A 15,726-nucleotide genomic window follows, 5' to 3' on the forward strand; every position below is an offset into this window, starting at 1 on the left:
AGACACAGTGTCTCTGCTTAAGGCACAACTCTCCTAAACACGAGAATGAAGTATACAACTTTAGAACACTTTCCCACCAGGAGACTCGAATCCTAGCCAGCACAGAAGCCTTCCAGCAACTGGCATAACAGGTACGCCTTAACCCGCTCCACCACCTGCTCAGACCCTTAAAAGAGATGGTAATTTCGGAGTATTTAAATACCCCAAAGATCAACACCTCCCAAGAGCACCAGAGCAAGTGAGGGGTCATTTATACGTTAATTTCATCAAGTCCCTGCTAATATGGGAAGACACAGTGTCTCTGCTTAAGGCACAACTCTCCTAAACACGAGAGTGAAGTATACAACTTTAGAACACTTTCCCACCAGGAGACTCGAACCCTAGCCAGCACAGAAGCCTTCCAGCAACTGGCATAACAGGTATGCCTTAACCCGCTCCACCACCTGCTCAGACCCTTAAAAGAGATGGTAATTTCGGAGTATTTAAACACCCCAAAGATCAACACCTCCCAAGAGCACCAGAGCAAGTGAGGGGTCATTTATACGTTAATTTCATCAAGTCCCTGTTAATATGGGAAGACACAGTGTCTCTGCTTAAGGCACAACTCTCCTAAACACGAGAGTGAAGTATACAACTTTAGAACACTTTCCCACCAGGAGACTCGAACCCTAGCCAGCACAGAAGCCTTCCAGCAACTGGCATAACAGGTACGCCTTAACCCGCTCCACCACCTGCTCAGACCCTTAAAAGAGATGATAATTTCGGAGTATTTAAATACCCCAAAGATCAACACCTCCCAAGAGCACCAGAGCAAGTGAGGGGTCATTTATACGTTAATTTCATCAAGTCCCTGTTAATATGGGAAGACACAGTGTCTCTGCTTAAGGCACAACTCTCCTAAACACGAGAGTGAAGTATACAACTTTAGAACACTTTCCCACCAGGAGACTCGAACCCTAGCCAGCACAGAAGCCTTCCAGCAACTGGCATAACAGGTACGCCTTACCCTACAGAGTTCTTCAGAGTGAAGCTTGACGTTTGCGAGGCACTACACATCAAGAAGTCAACACCAGCAATCAACAGCCAATTATTGCACAACTATATTCTACCCACCTCAAGACTCCGCTCCAATATAGAAGCATCAAGAAATATGGACCAATAGGCTTTCTACAAACACTTCTATTCAATATCCATTGTTTCGTGTTCTGTCTTGTGTTGATGAAATTAATACCCTATTAATACTCTTGTTCTGTCTTGTGTTGATGAAATTAATACCCTATTAATGCCACATCTTGTTCTGTCTTGTGTTAATGCCACATCACCCCTTCCACCTCACTCAAATGTAGATATAAAACCGGAGATGCGTAAGTTCTATTCAGTTGTGTATTTGTGAACTAAAGTCTTTGAAAATGTAATAAGTTTTACGAAACGCGCTCGTGTCGCGTCAGACTAGAAATAAAAATGAATTTTGGAGAATTGATTTTTGATTTACCTCCAACAGTGAAAAGAAATGTACGAAAGATTGAGAAAATTCGTGTTAGAATTATTAATCTTACTTTTTCGGTCATATTTAATAATATATGTCTACAGGAAAGACTGCTACCAAAATATACTAATATATATATACATATATATATACATATATATACACATATATATACATATATATACACATATATATACATATATATATAAAGTCTTTGAAAATGTAATAAGTTTTACGAACCGCACTCAAGTGTCGCGTCAGCCTAGAAATAAAAATTAATTTTGGAGAATTTATTTTTCAATTACCATCAACAGTGAAAAGAAACATAAGAATGTTGGAGAAAATTCGTGTTAGAATTATTAATCTTACTTTTTCGGTCATATTTAATAATATATGTCTACAGGAAAGACTGCTACCAAAATATACTAATATATATATATTGGTGTATACTGGCAGCAGGTTTTCTTTCAAACATGTTTCATTGAATATGACCGCATATTCTGTATTTATTATTTTCTGGTTTAGGGCTTCTATCCCTCTAACTATTTTCTTAGCATCAGGGCTTAGTTGAAATAGGAGTTCTCCAAAACTCATTTTCGTACTTTTAAGGTGAAGAAAAGAAGTGATTTACTATAGAATGTATTACACTTATTTATACAATTTGCACAACGTTTCGAACCTCCATGGTTCATTCTCAAGTGAAGAGATCTTACAATGCTGGTTGATTTTATACCCGCACTGGGTCAGGTGATAAGACAATAAAGGTGAAAACATTGGGGGATACATAAGGGATAAATGTGAGGTGAAACATAAGAACATAAGAACCATTTCATTTCATTTTTAACTGTTTTTCTTATATTTCAGTGATGGGAACATCAGATCACTTGATGTTCCCAATTTTCTGATGGGAACATCAGATCATTTGGGAATGTATCGGACGAGGGAGTGGGGAATGACAAGGGGACGAAAGTGAGAGATGGTGGGGAGGACGAGGGGACAAGGGAGGGGGTAATGTTGGTTAAGGACGAGGGGACAGGGAAGTTTGGGATGGTAGGGACGAGGGGATGGAGTAGTGGAAAGGACAAAGGGACAGGGGAGTGGGGCATGGTGGGAAGGAAGAGGGGATGGTGGAGTGGGGAATGGCAGAGAGGACGAGAGGACGGTGGAGTAGGGAATGGTTTTGAGGCCGAAGAAACGGGTGAGGGGAGGAATAGTGGGGAGGACTGGGGGACAGGGAAGGTTGCTGAGCCACAGCAACGCGTGGCCGGGTACTACTAGTAGCTTCAGACACAGTGGATCATCAGGGAACGTCCCCCCAACAGTTTTCAGGCTGCCGCTAGTCGTCCTCCCAATATTCAAGAGACACACCACTATCTGTCCTTCCACTGTTTCAACAGTCGTTATTCTCGAAGATTCCCGTAGATTCTTCTCCGTAAGTCACACATATCCTTCTTTCCCTGGAGCGACGACGTGCGACCCGTCCCTCACACCAGCAAGTGATGTCTCAAGGCCTCACACTAGCAAGTGATGTCTCAAGGCCTCACACCAGCAAGTGATGTCTCAAGGCCTCACACCAGCAAGTGATGTCTCAAGGCCTCACACTAGCAAGTGATGTCTCAAGGCCTCACACCAGCAAGTGATGTCTCAAGGCCTCACACCAGCAAGTGATGTCTCAAGGCCTCACACTAGCAAGTGATGTCTCAAGGCCTCACACCAGCAAGTGATGTCTCAAGGCCTCACACTAGCAAGTGATGTCTCAAGGCCTCACACCAGCAAGTGATGTCTCAAGGCCTCACACCAGCAAGTGATGTCTCAAGGCCTCACACCAGCAAGTGATGTCTCAAGGTCTCACACCAGCAAGAGATGTCTCAAGACCTCACACCAGCAAGAGATGTCTCAAGGCCTCACACCAGCAAGTGATGTCTCAAGACCTCACACCAGCAAGTGATGTCTCAAGGCCTCACACCAGCAAGAGATGTCTCAAGACCTCACACCAGCAAGAGATGTCTCAAGGCCTCACACCAGCAAGTGATGTCTCAAGGCCTCACACCAGCAAGTGATGTCTCAAGGCCTCACACCAGCAAGTGATGTCTCAAGGCCTCACACCAGCAAGTGATGTCTCAAGGCCTCACACCAGCAAGTGATGTCTCAAGGCCTCACACCAGCAAGTGATGTCTCAAGGCCTCACACCAGCAAGTGATGTCTCAAGGCCTCACACCAGCAAGTGATGTCTCAAGGCCTCACACTAGCAAGTGATGTCTCAAGGCCTCACACCAGCAAGTGATGTCTCAAGGCCTCACACCAGCAAGTGATGTCTCAAGGCCTCACACTAGCAAGTGATGTCTCAAGGCCTCACACCAGCAAGTGATGTCTCAAGGCCTCACACCAGCAAGTGATGTCTCAAGGCCTCACACCAGCAAGTGATGTCTCAAGGCCTCACACCAGCAAGTGATGTCTCAAGGCCTCACACTAGCAAGTGATGTCTCAAGGCCTCACACCAGCAAGTGATGTCTCAAGGCCTCACACCAGCAAGTGATGTCTCAAGGCCTCACACCAGCAAGTGATGTCTCAAGGCCTCACACCAGCAAGTGATGTCTCAAGGCCTCACACCAGCAAGTGATGTCTCAAGGTCTCACACCAGCAAGAGATGTCTCAAGACCTCACACCAGCAAGAGATGTCTCAAGGCCTCACACCAGCAAGTGATGTCTCAAGACCTCACACCAGCAAGTGATGTCTCAAGGCCTCACACCAGCAAGAGATGTCTCAAGACCTCACACCAGCAAGAGATGTCTCAAGGCCTCACACCAGCAAGTGATGTCTCAAGGCCTCACACCAGCAAGTGATGTCTCAAGGCCTCACACCAGCAAGTGATGTCTCAAGGCCTCACACCAGCAAGTGATGTCTCAAGGTCTCACACCAGCAAGAGATGTCTCAAGGCCTCACACCAGCAAGTGATGTCTCAAGGCCTTTGTACACGTCATGCTCCCACGATTAAGTCCTTTTTGCACAAGGCAAGTTACATTCCGTCGACATCTCACCTCGTTTCCTTAAAGATGTTCAAGCGACTTATCTCTTCCTCAGTTATATCCCGTGGTCGTATTCTGCGTGAGTCTAGATTTACATCTATATGGCTCAAGCTTTATACAGACCAAGATATAATGATCAAGTGTCTGTCACTTTCTTAGTCCACACACTGCGCACTTTACTTCATCTAGATCCCTATACAATCTGAACTGTCAGAGATTCCCAAGATACGACATTTCGGTCCTTCCTGGACGAATCAACACAAGAAAGTCGATTGTGATAATGGTCACAGTCGTCCTGATAATGGTCGAGGATGGACCGAAACGTGACCGTCTCCTCATCTTTTGGTGTGTGGTTTGGTCTGCATCCTATATATTGGTCTTCTAAAATTATCTTTGCTGCCTCTTGAGAGACGCAGTCTTGTGGAACTGGTTCTCACCCACAATATGAACCCTGAACCATTATCTAGGCCTCGTAGAGCAGACACTTGTCTTTCTCAGTGCACGTATTAATGCTCCAACCTTCTTAACAAACGTGATCTCTATCCTGTCTTCTATTCTTTATCTTCTTTTGCTTTCTCTTTTTCACCCCGTACTCTAAACCATTTGACTTTCTGCTGCTTTATTTATTCTTTACTTCCACCTTATTCCTATACCTCCACTATATTCCAGTTTTTTTTTTTTTTTTTTTGAGATATATACAAGAGTTGTTACATTCTTGTACAGCCACTAGTACGCGTAGCGTTTCGGGCAAGTCCTTAATCCTATGGTCCCTGGAATACGATCCCCGCCGCGAAGAATCGTTTTTTCATCCAAGTACACATTTTACTGTTGCGTTAAACAGAGGCTACAGTTAAGGAATTGCGCCCAGTAAATCCTCCCCGGCCAGGATACGAACCCATGACATAGCGCTCGCGGAACGCCAGGCGAGTGTCTTACCACTACACCACGGAGACTGCTAAAGTTCTTCTATTATATTCCCATACTTCTTCCGTATTCCCATACTTCACCTCATTTCAAACCTATTCCTACTATATCTTAACAGCTGTCCCGCCCCAATGGTCATACTGCCTACGCTCAAAAAATATGCAAATCCAACAAATAAATATTTTTGTACGCAGAATTCAAGAAAAACACGAAAATAATTGAATATTGATCGTTTCACTGGGTTGAGGCGCTGTGCGAGGCTGCGTCCGGTGCTTGTCAGTGCCTGATGCTTGTCAGTGCCTGGTGCTTGTCAGTGCCTGGTGCTTGTCAGTGCCTGGTGCTTGTCAGTGCCTGGTGCTTGTCAGTGCCTGGTGCTTGTCAGTGCCTGGTGCTTGTCAAGGCCTGGTGCTTGTCAGTGCCTGGTGCTTGTCAGTGCCTGGTGCTTGTCAGTGCCTGGTGCTTGTCAGTGCCTGGTGCTTGTCAGTGCCTGGTGCTTGTCAGTGCCTGGTGCTTGTCAGTGCCTGATGCTTGTCAAGGCCTGGTGCTTGTCAGTGCCTGATGCTTGTCAGTGCCTGGTGCTTGTCAGTGCCTGGTGCTTGTCAGTGCCTGGTGCTTGTCAGTGCCTGGTGCTTGTCAGTGCCTGGTGCTTGTCAAGGCCTGGTGCTTGTCAGTGCCTGGTGCTTGTCAGTGCCTGATGCTTGTCAAGGCCTGGTGCTTGTCAGTGCCTGGTGCTTGTCAGTGCCTGGTGCTTGTCAGTGCCTGGCACTTGTCAAGGCCTGGCACTTGTCAAGGCCTGGCACTTGTCAGTGCCTGGTGCTTGTCAGTGCCTGGTGCTTGTCAGTGCCTGGTGCTTGTCAGTGTCTGGTGCTTGTCAGTGCCTGGTGCTTGTCAGTGCCTGGTGCTTGTCAGTGTCTGGTGCTTGTCAGTGCCTGGTGCTTGTCAGTGCCTGGTGCTTGTCAAGGCCTGGTGCTTGTCAGTGCCTGGTGCTTGTCAGTGCCTGATGCTTGTCAAGGCCTGGTGCTTGTCAGTGCCTGGTGCTTGTCAGTGCCTGGTGCTTGTCAGTGCCTGGTGCTTGTCAGTGCCTGATGCTTGTCAAGGCCTGGTGCTTGTCAGTGCCTGGTGCTTGTCAAGGCCTGGTGCTTGTCAGTGCCTGGTGCTTGTCAAGGCCTGGTGATTGTCAGTGCCTGGTGCTTGTCAGTGTCTGGTGCTTGTCAGTGCCTGGTGCTTGTCAGTGCCTGGTGCTTGTCAGTGCCTGGTGCTTGTCAGTGTCTGGTGCTTGTCAGTGCCTGGTGCTTGTCAGTGCCTGGTGCTTGTCAAGGCCTGGTGCTTGTCAGTGCCTGGTGCTTGTCAGTGTCTGGTGCTTGTCAGTGCCTGGTGCTTGTCAGTGCCTGGTGCTTGTCAAGGCCTGGTGCTTGTCAGTGCCTGGTGCTTGTCAGTGCCTGGTGCTTGTCAAGGTCTGGCACTTGTCAGTGCCTGGTGCTTGTCAGTGCCTGGTGCTTGTCAGTGTCTGGTGCTTGTCAGTGCCTGGTGCTTGTCAGTGCCTGGTGCTTGTCAAGGCCTGGTGCTTGTCAGTGCCTGGTGCTTGTCAAGGTCTGGCACTTGTCAAGGCCTGGCACTTGTCAAGGCCTGGCACTTGTCAAGGTCTGGCACTTGTCAAGGTCTGGCACTTGTCAAGGTCTGGCACTTGTCAAGGTCTGGCACTTGTCAAGGCCTGGCACTTGTCAAGGTCTGGCACTTGTCAAGGCCTGGCACTTGTCAAGGTCTGGCACTTGTCAAGGTCTGGCACTTGTCAAGGCCTGGTGCTTGCAAGGCCTGGTGCTTGTCAAGGCCTGGCACTTGTCAGTGCCTGGTGCTTGTCAGTGCCTGGTGCTTGTCAGTGCCTGGTGCTGGTCAAGGCCTGGCACTTGTCAAGGTCTGGCACTTGTCAAGGTTTGGCACTTGTCAAGGCCTGGTGCTTGTCAAGGCCTGGTGCTTGTCAAGGCCTGGCACTTGTCAGTGCCTGGTGCTTGTCAGTGCCTGGTGCTTGTCAGTGCCTGGTGCTTGTCAACGCCTGGCACTTGTCAGTGCCTGGTGCTTGTCAGTGCCTGGTGCTTGTCAGTGCCTGGTGCTTGTCAGTGCCTGGTGCTGGTCAAGGCCTGGCACTTGTCAAGGTCTGGCACTTGTCAAGGTTTGGCACTTGTCAAGGCCTGGTGCTTGTCAGTGCCTGGTGCTTGTCAGTGCCTGGTGCTTGTCAGTGCCTGGTGCTTGTCAGTGCCTGGTGCTTGTCAGTGTCTGGTGCTTGTCAGTGCCTGGTGCTTGTCAAGGTCTGGCACTTGTCAAGGTTTCGCACTTGTCAAGGCCTGGTGCTTGTCAAGGTCTGGTGCTTGTCAGTGCCTGGTGCTTGTCAGTGCCTGGTCCTTGTCAAGGCCTGGCACTTGTCAAGGCCTGGCACTTGTCAAGGCCTGACACTTGTCAAGGTCTGGTGCTTGTCAGTGCCTGGTGCTTGTCAGTGCCTGGTCCTTGTCAAGGCCTGGCACTTGTCAGTGCCTGGCATTTGTCAAGGCCTGGCACTTGTCAGTGCCTGGCATTTGTCAAGGCCTGGCACTTGTGAAGGCCTGGCACTTGTCAGTGCCTGGTGCTTGTCAGTGCCTGGTCCTTGTCAAGGCCTGGCACTTGTGAAGGCCTGGCACTTGTCAGTGCCTGGTGCTTGTCAGTGCCTGGTCCTTGTCAAGGCCTGGCACTAGTCAAGGCCTGGCACTTGTCAAGGCCTGACACTTGTCAAGGTCTGGTGCTTGTCAGTGCCTGGTGCTTGTCAGTGCCTGGTCCTTGTCAAGGCCTGGCACTTGTCAAGGTCTGGCACTTGTCAAGGCCTGGCACTTGTCAAGGCCTGATGCTTGTCAAGGCCTGGCACTTGTCAAGGCCTGGCACTTGTCAAGGCCTGTCACTTGTCAAGGCCTGTCACTTGTCAAGGCCTGGCACTTGTCAAGGCCTGGTACTTGTCAAGGCCTGGCACTTGTCAAGGCCTGGTACTTGTCAAGGCCTGGTGCTTGTCAAGGCCTGGCACTTGTCAAGGCCTGGTGCTTGTCAAGGTCTGGTGCTCCACACTGCTGACGGTCCGTGTTTTATCCTCTCGTGTTTCAGTGAGTGTTTTATCACATGTTTATATTTACTTCCATCCACACAGTGCTCCTATATCCATATTTGCATCATACATGTTAACCCGAGACAACAGTTGTTACGTCACTATATGATAACCGCATTACCCTAGTAACAGTCATGAAGATAACAGTCATTAATGCCGATAACTCTGCCATGACATGATAGCAGAATATTTTCATGGGTCAAGGTAAACTTCATTACCTCCACATAGACCTATTATAACCAAATAGACCTATTATAATCATATTTGCATAATACATGTAAAACCCAGACAATAATTGGTCAAGATATGATATGATAGGAGCCGGCGGCTGAGCGGACAGAACAGTGAACGCGTGATCCTGTGGTCCCGGGTTCGATCCCGGACGCCGGTGGGAAACGATGAGCAGAGTTTCTTTCACCCTGATGGCCCTGTTACCTAGCAGTAAATTGGTACCTGGGTGTTAGTCAGCTGTCACGGGCTGCTTCCTGGGGGGTGGAGGCCTGGTCGAGGACCGGGCCGCGGGGACACTAAGCCCCGAAATCATCTCAAGATAACCTCAAGATGATAACCGCATTATCTTGTGAATGAACAATTGACGATAACCACTCTCTTAGGATTAACCTTATTCCTTCTACTTCATCCTTGTACAAATAATAATTATATACAATACAATTCTACCTATTTACCTTTCAACTTACAGTCTTTCCATATAAACTGTTCTCTCTTCTACTGTTTTTCATTTTACGATTTCATAATGATTCAAGTTGGACAAAAACGTCTTCCGATTCATGGGTGGAGCTTCACATTTCCAGCCAGGTTATTGTGACGTTTTATCAACAGTTAAATGATAAAATAAATTTGTAATTCTTTCAGAGTGATTAAAGTAAACCTGTATGTGCCATAAGTGATATAAACCATATCAGTGTAAATCAAATAGGTTTAATGATAGTTTTTTGTTAGTAGGGAGTTTGGACAGGGATGACTGGAGGAAAGGGAGGGACATGCAATTCAGAAATAATCATTAACAATTTATTTCATTATTAAACAAATCATGGTTTAGCTTGAGGGATAGGCCGTCTTGTGGGAGAGGAGAAAAAAAACACATAATCAAATGCATTTGCGGGACCTACTGGATTAGTACTGAATCTTCAGATTAAATCAACATAATGTGAAATTCTGTTTTCTTTCCATGGCTTTCCACTTAGCTTGGAACGAGTCGTAGGAGGATCCAGTCAGTCAGGTGAAGTCACAGTGAGAGGTTGTGTTAACCGGAGCTCCTGAGTGTTGTTATATTATCATAGCAATATGGAAGTTGTAGTTAAGGACCTGGTGACTCTAGTGGGAGCCCTGAGGACAGAGTTGGACTCTCTGCGGGAGGAGGTGCGTCAGATGAAAGAACAACGAGAAGTAACGAAGGAGGAGACCAGCAGTAAAGGGACCTCGTCTTGGAGAGTTGCGAAAGACAGGGGCCTTAAGAAGACTTTGATAAAGCCGCCTTCAAACGCCATAGCAACTTCTAATTCATTTGACGTTTTGGAGGACGAGTGCTGTGGTGAGACTGTGGATCGCGCAAAAGGGAAAGCAACGAAGAGAAAGGAAGCGCAGGCCCCTCAGAAAGTAAAGGAAGTACCTAAGCAAACATTAGTTGTGGGAGATTCCCAGATAAGGTATTTGGATAGAGCGTTTTGTGCTAGAGATAGTGGGAACAGGTTAAGGGTTTGCTATCCCGGAGCTGGCATTGGTGATATTATAAACAACATGAATGATATTATGGCTGGTAATGGGAACAATCCCATTATTTGCATTAGCGTGGGAGGAAATGATGTTGGTCGAGTTAGGAGTGAGGAACTGATTCAGAGGTATAAAACAGCCATAGAATTAGTTAGGAGCAAGGGAGGAATCCCGATCATATGTGGCATTCTTCCAAGAAAGGGAGTGGGAAATGAATGGATATCGAGGGCACTTGGTGTCAATTGCCGGCTGGAAGATATTGCAAATCAAATGCAATATCTTTCATAGACAACTGGGAACACTTCTACGGAAAAAATGAAATGTATGCTCGTGATGGGGTGCATCTATCGAGAGCTGGGGTTGTTGCTGTTGCGAGCTCGTTGGAAGAAGTGGTTGGAGGTGTTTGTTTGGGTTTAAACTGTTAGTAGATAGAGGTATGGGAATTGATTTGGAGGAAGGAGGTAATAAAAGTATGTGTTTGTGTGAGAAAGGAATTGGCAAAACGATCAGGGAAAGAGAAGGGCCTCAAAATAACAATTCACTTAGGGTATATTACACTAACAGTAGAAGTCTAAGAAATAAAATTAACGAATTAAATGCTCTTGTCTGCACAGAAAAAATAGATATTATTGCACTTACCGAAACGTGGATGAATGTAGAAAATAGAGAACTATTAGCTGAATATCAAATATATGGATTTAAACTATTTCACTCAGATAGATACATTAGACGAGGAGGTGGAGTAGCCATATATGTTAGGGACAATTTGAAATGTAGTCTCAAAGAGGGAATCAAAACAGAGCCACACACAGAAACTATTTGGATAGAATTAAACGAAAAAGCAAATAATATTATAATAGGAGTAATATATAGGCCACCAAATTTAGACAGAATGGAAGCAAAGCACCTATGGGATGAAATATCTAGAGCATCTAGATCTAACAGTATTTATGTCATGGGTGACTTTAATTTTAGCGGAATAAACTGGTTGAACAAAACAGGGAATAGTGAAGCAGAAGATTTTCTAGAATTAATTGACGATTGCTTTCTTACGCAACACATTAAGGAACCAACACGGGAAAATAATATTTTAGATTTAGTGTTAACTAACAGGGAAACGCAAATTAATGACATCGAAATAGGGAGTGAGCTAGGGAGCAGTGATCACAAAGAAATCAGATTTAGCATAGAATGGAATAGACCAGTAGGAGAAAATTCTGTTAAAGTGCCAGATTTTCGAAAAGCTGATTTTAATAGCCTAAGAATTTTTTTGGGTCAAATTGATTGGAAAGTCTTGGGTATGGGGTGTGGGCCGGTCTTGGAGCGAGACATGAACCCAGCGATAGGTGACTTAAATGGGGATTTCGATGTGGATTCAATATATAACTTATTTAAGAATATTCTAAACAAAGCACAGGAACGTAGTATACCATACAAATTGAATAGATCGAATACTAATGACCCAAAGTGGATAACAAAGAATTTGAAGAACCTTATAGGTAAAAAGAGAGCTTGGTACAAAAGGATTAAAAATGGGGAGGTCACTTTAGAACAGGAATTCGTACAACTGGTTAGAAATGTTAAAAAAGAGATAAGGAAAGCAAAAAGAAACTATGAAGCTCGCATAGCAGGGCAAGCAAAGACAAATCCTAAAGTTTTTTTTCAGTTATATCGTACTAAGACTAGGGAAAGGATAGGTCCATTAAAAACTGAGACAGGTCAAATAACAGATAGTGATGAAGAGATGAGTAGTATTTTTAATAAATATTTTGTATCTGTATTTACTAAAGAGGAACTTAACAATATGCCTTCAGCCGAACAAGTCTATGTGGGTGGGGACGAGGACAGGTTGACGAGTTTAGCAGTTACCAGGGAGGATGTTCTTAAACAAATAGTAAAACTCAAACCAAACAAATCCCCAGGGCCGGATGAAGTGTTTGCCAGGGTGCTTAAAGAATGCAAAGAGGAGCTTTGTGACCCACTGTCAACCATATTTAATAAATCAATAGAGTCAGGCAGAGTGGCAGAGTTTTGGAAAGTTGCTAATGTGATACCAGTTTTTAAGAAAGGAGATAGATCACTTGCGTCTAACTATCGACCAATTAGCCTAACGTCTATTGTGGGAAAGTTACTCGAATCCATAATAGCAAATAAAATTCGTCTTCATCTTGAAAAACATAAATTAATAATTGAGTCGCAACATGGTTTTATAAATGGCCGTTCATGTTTAACAAATTTGTTATCTTTTTATTCTAGCATTGTTGAGGCAGTTGATAGTGGTAAGGATTGCGATGTTGTATACCTTGACTTTAGCAAAGCTTTTGATACAGTGCCACATGAAAGACTGATTAAAAAGATAGAGTCTCATGGTATTGGGGGTGCTATATTAAGCTGGATTAGGGCATGGCTATACCAAAGGAAACAGAGAGTTAGTATAAATGGAATCAAGTCAGAGTGGGAAAATGTTGTAAGTGGAGTGCCTCAAGGCTCTGTCCTGGGACCTCTGTTGTTTATAATATATATAAATGATTTAGATTCAGGTTTGAGTAGCAACATTTGCAAATTTGCCGATGATACGAAAATCGGTAGGGAAATTAATTCGGAGGAGGACTCACTATCACTTCAAGTTGATCTAGATAGGGTTTTGAAATGGTCAAAGGATTGGCAGATGCAGTTTAATGCTGATAAATGTAAAGTTCTGAGGTTAGGTAATGATGATAGAGTTACAAGATACGAGCTAGATGGTGTTGTGATTGCGAAGTCGGATTGCGAAAGGGATCTGGGAGTTATGATTAGTAAGAATTTAAAACAAAAGGATCAATGCATAAATGTTCGTAATAAGGCAAATCGGACACTTGGATTTATTAATCGCAGCGTTAGTAACAAGACACCTGGTGTGGTTCTCAAGCTATATCTTGCTCTAGTTAGGCCCCATTTAGATTATGCAGTTCAGTTTTGGTCGCCATATTATAGAATGGATATAAATTCACTTGAACGTGTCCAGCGTAGGATGACTAAGTAGAGAAAAGTTAATTCCCCAAATTAGAAATCTTTCATATGAAGAAAGATTAACAAAGCTTAAGTTGCATTCACTGGAAAGGCGAAGAGTTAGGGGCGACATGATAGAGGTTTACAAGTGGGTGAATGGACATAACAAGGGGGATATTAATAGGGTATTAAAAGTATCAACACAGGACAGAACACGAAACAATGGGTATAAATTGGATAAGTTTAGATTTAGGAAAGACTTGGGTAAATACTGGTTCAGTAACAGGGTTGTAGATTTGTGGAACCAATTGCCGCGTAACGTGGTGGAGGTGGGGTCCCTCGATTGTTTCAAGCGCGGGTTGGACAAGTATATGAGTGGGATTGGGTGGTTATAGAATAGGAGCTGCCTCGTATGGGCCAATAGGCCTTCTGCAGTTACCTTTGTTCTTATGTTCTTCTTCTTATGGCTTTAAATTGTCTTTGGATTAAATTCCGTCAATTATATTTTGTAATTAACTAAACATTAACTTAAACACAAAATAGAACACTCGTTTAACTGAAGAAACTGACACATGGCAACCAGCTACAATGGGAAATAAAGATGTAATTCTACACGAACCATATAAACATCTAAAAACAGCCAATAAAGATACCTTGCACGTCTCCACAGGAGCCGTAATCTGCCATAATAACGACTTACTATAAATACTAAGTCAAAACAATACCAATCTTCCCAATGTATCTGAAGCAGACTGGATGATTATTGTGTCTCCAGTATGCCTGGATTACTGAAAAGAGAGAGAGAGAGAGAGAGAGAGAGAGAGAGAGAGAGAGAGAGAGAGAGAGAGAGAGAGAGAGAGAGAGAGAGAGAGAGAGAGAGAGAGAGAGAGAGAGAGAGAGAGAGAGAGAGAGAGAGAGAGAGAGAGAGAGAGAGAGAGAGAGAGAGAGAGAGAGAGAGATAGAGAGATAGAGATAGAGATAGAGATGGGGAGGGGGAGGGAAGACGTGATGCACAACTTAGTGTACAGTTTCTCGTCTACCTAGATTCGAGTCATTTGGGAAATCCAGTTCAATCAGAGCTAACTATTGGAAAACAATTCCAAGGGCGTTAGATGCCGTTACTCTTGATAACTGGGAATAAGCGGAAAATGCGATACAGTATCCATGACAAACAGGGAGTAACTGGCAGGGAATAAGGAAGAGACGGAAAGGTTGGAGATGAGTACTGCAGATGCTGAAGGGAGGTAGTGAACAGCACAACAGGAGATGGGAGAGGTGAATAAAGCGGAAGGGGAGAGGGATGGGTCCAGCCCTACCATCACTCTCTCCTTCTTCACCATAATATACAAAAGATTCTCAGGTGTACAATACTCGCCTCCTCACAACCTCTGGGGTCCGGTATAATACGATTTATAGTTATTTTTTCACTTAAACTGAGACAATGTAACTACTAGTCTGGTTGTTAGTGAACCAGAGTGTTATGGCACGTGCTCATAGTAACTCCTACTCACAGTAACTCCTAGTCACAGTAACTCCTACTCACAGTAACTCCTAGTCACAGTAAATCCTAGTCACAGTAACTCCTAGTCACAGTAACTCCTAGTCACAGTAACTCCTACTCACAGTAACTCCTAGTCACAGTAACTCCTAGTCACAGTAACTCCTACTCACAGTAACTCCTACTCACAGTAACTCCTACTCCCAGTAACTCCTACTCACAGTAACTTCTACTCACAGTAACTCCTACTCACAGTTACTGGTACACAGTGGTCGACAGTCAGGACACCGTCGCCGGGTCAATACTCACGCACCTCAGCCAAAAATAAAAGAACCACACAAGGAACACAATACCTCTCACGCCCCCTCTTACGCTGCACGTTTTTCAATAGCACTGCAAGCCATGATTTTAATGTCCTTTACATGCAACATATATAACACATTTTCACCTTCAAATGGCGACTTTTCAGGAACATCTTTATGAACTATACATTTTTTGTAAATTTGTGCAAATATATATATATATATATATATATATATATATATATATATATATATATATATATATATATATATATATATATATATATATATATATATATATATATATATGTCGTACCTAGTAGCCAGAACTCACTTCTCAGCCTACTATGCAAGGCCCGATTTGCCTAATAAGCCAAGTTTTCATGAATTAATGTTTTTTCGTCTACCTAACCTACCTAACCTAACCTAACCTAGCTTTTTTTGGCTACCTAACCTAACCTTACCTATATATATAGGTTAGGTTAGGTTAGGTAGGGTTGGTTAGGTTCGGTCATATATCTACGTTAATTTTAACTCCAATAAAAAAAAATTGACCTCATACATAGTGAAAAGGGTAGCTTTATCATTTCATAAGAAAAAAATTATAGTAAATATATTAATTCAGGAAAACTTGGCTTATTAGGCAAAT

This window comes from Procambarus clarkii, chromosome 15 (assembly GCF_040958095.1).
Source record: "Procambarus clarkii isolate CNS0578487 chromosome 15, FALCON_Pclarkii_2.0, whole genome shotgun sequence".
In the NCBI taxonomy this organism is placed as follows: domain Eukaryota; kingdom Metazoa; phylum Arthropoda; class Malacostraca; order Decapoda; family Cambaridae; genus Procambarus; species Procambarus clarkii.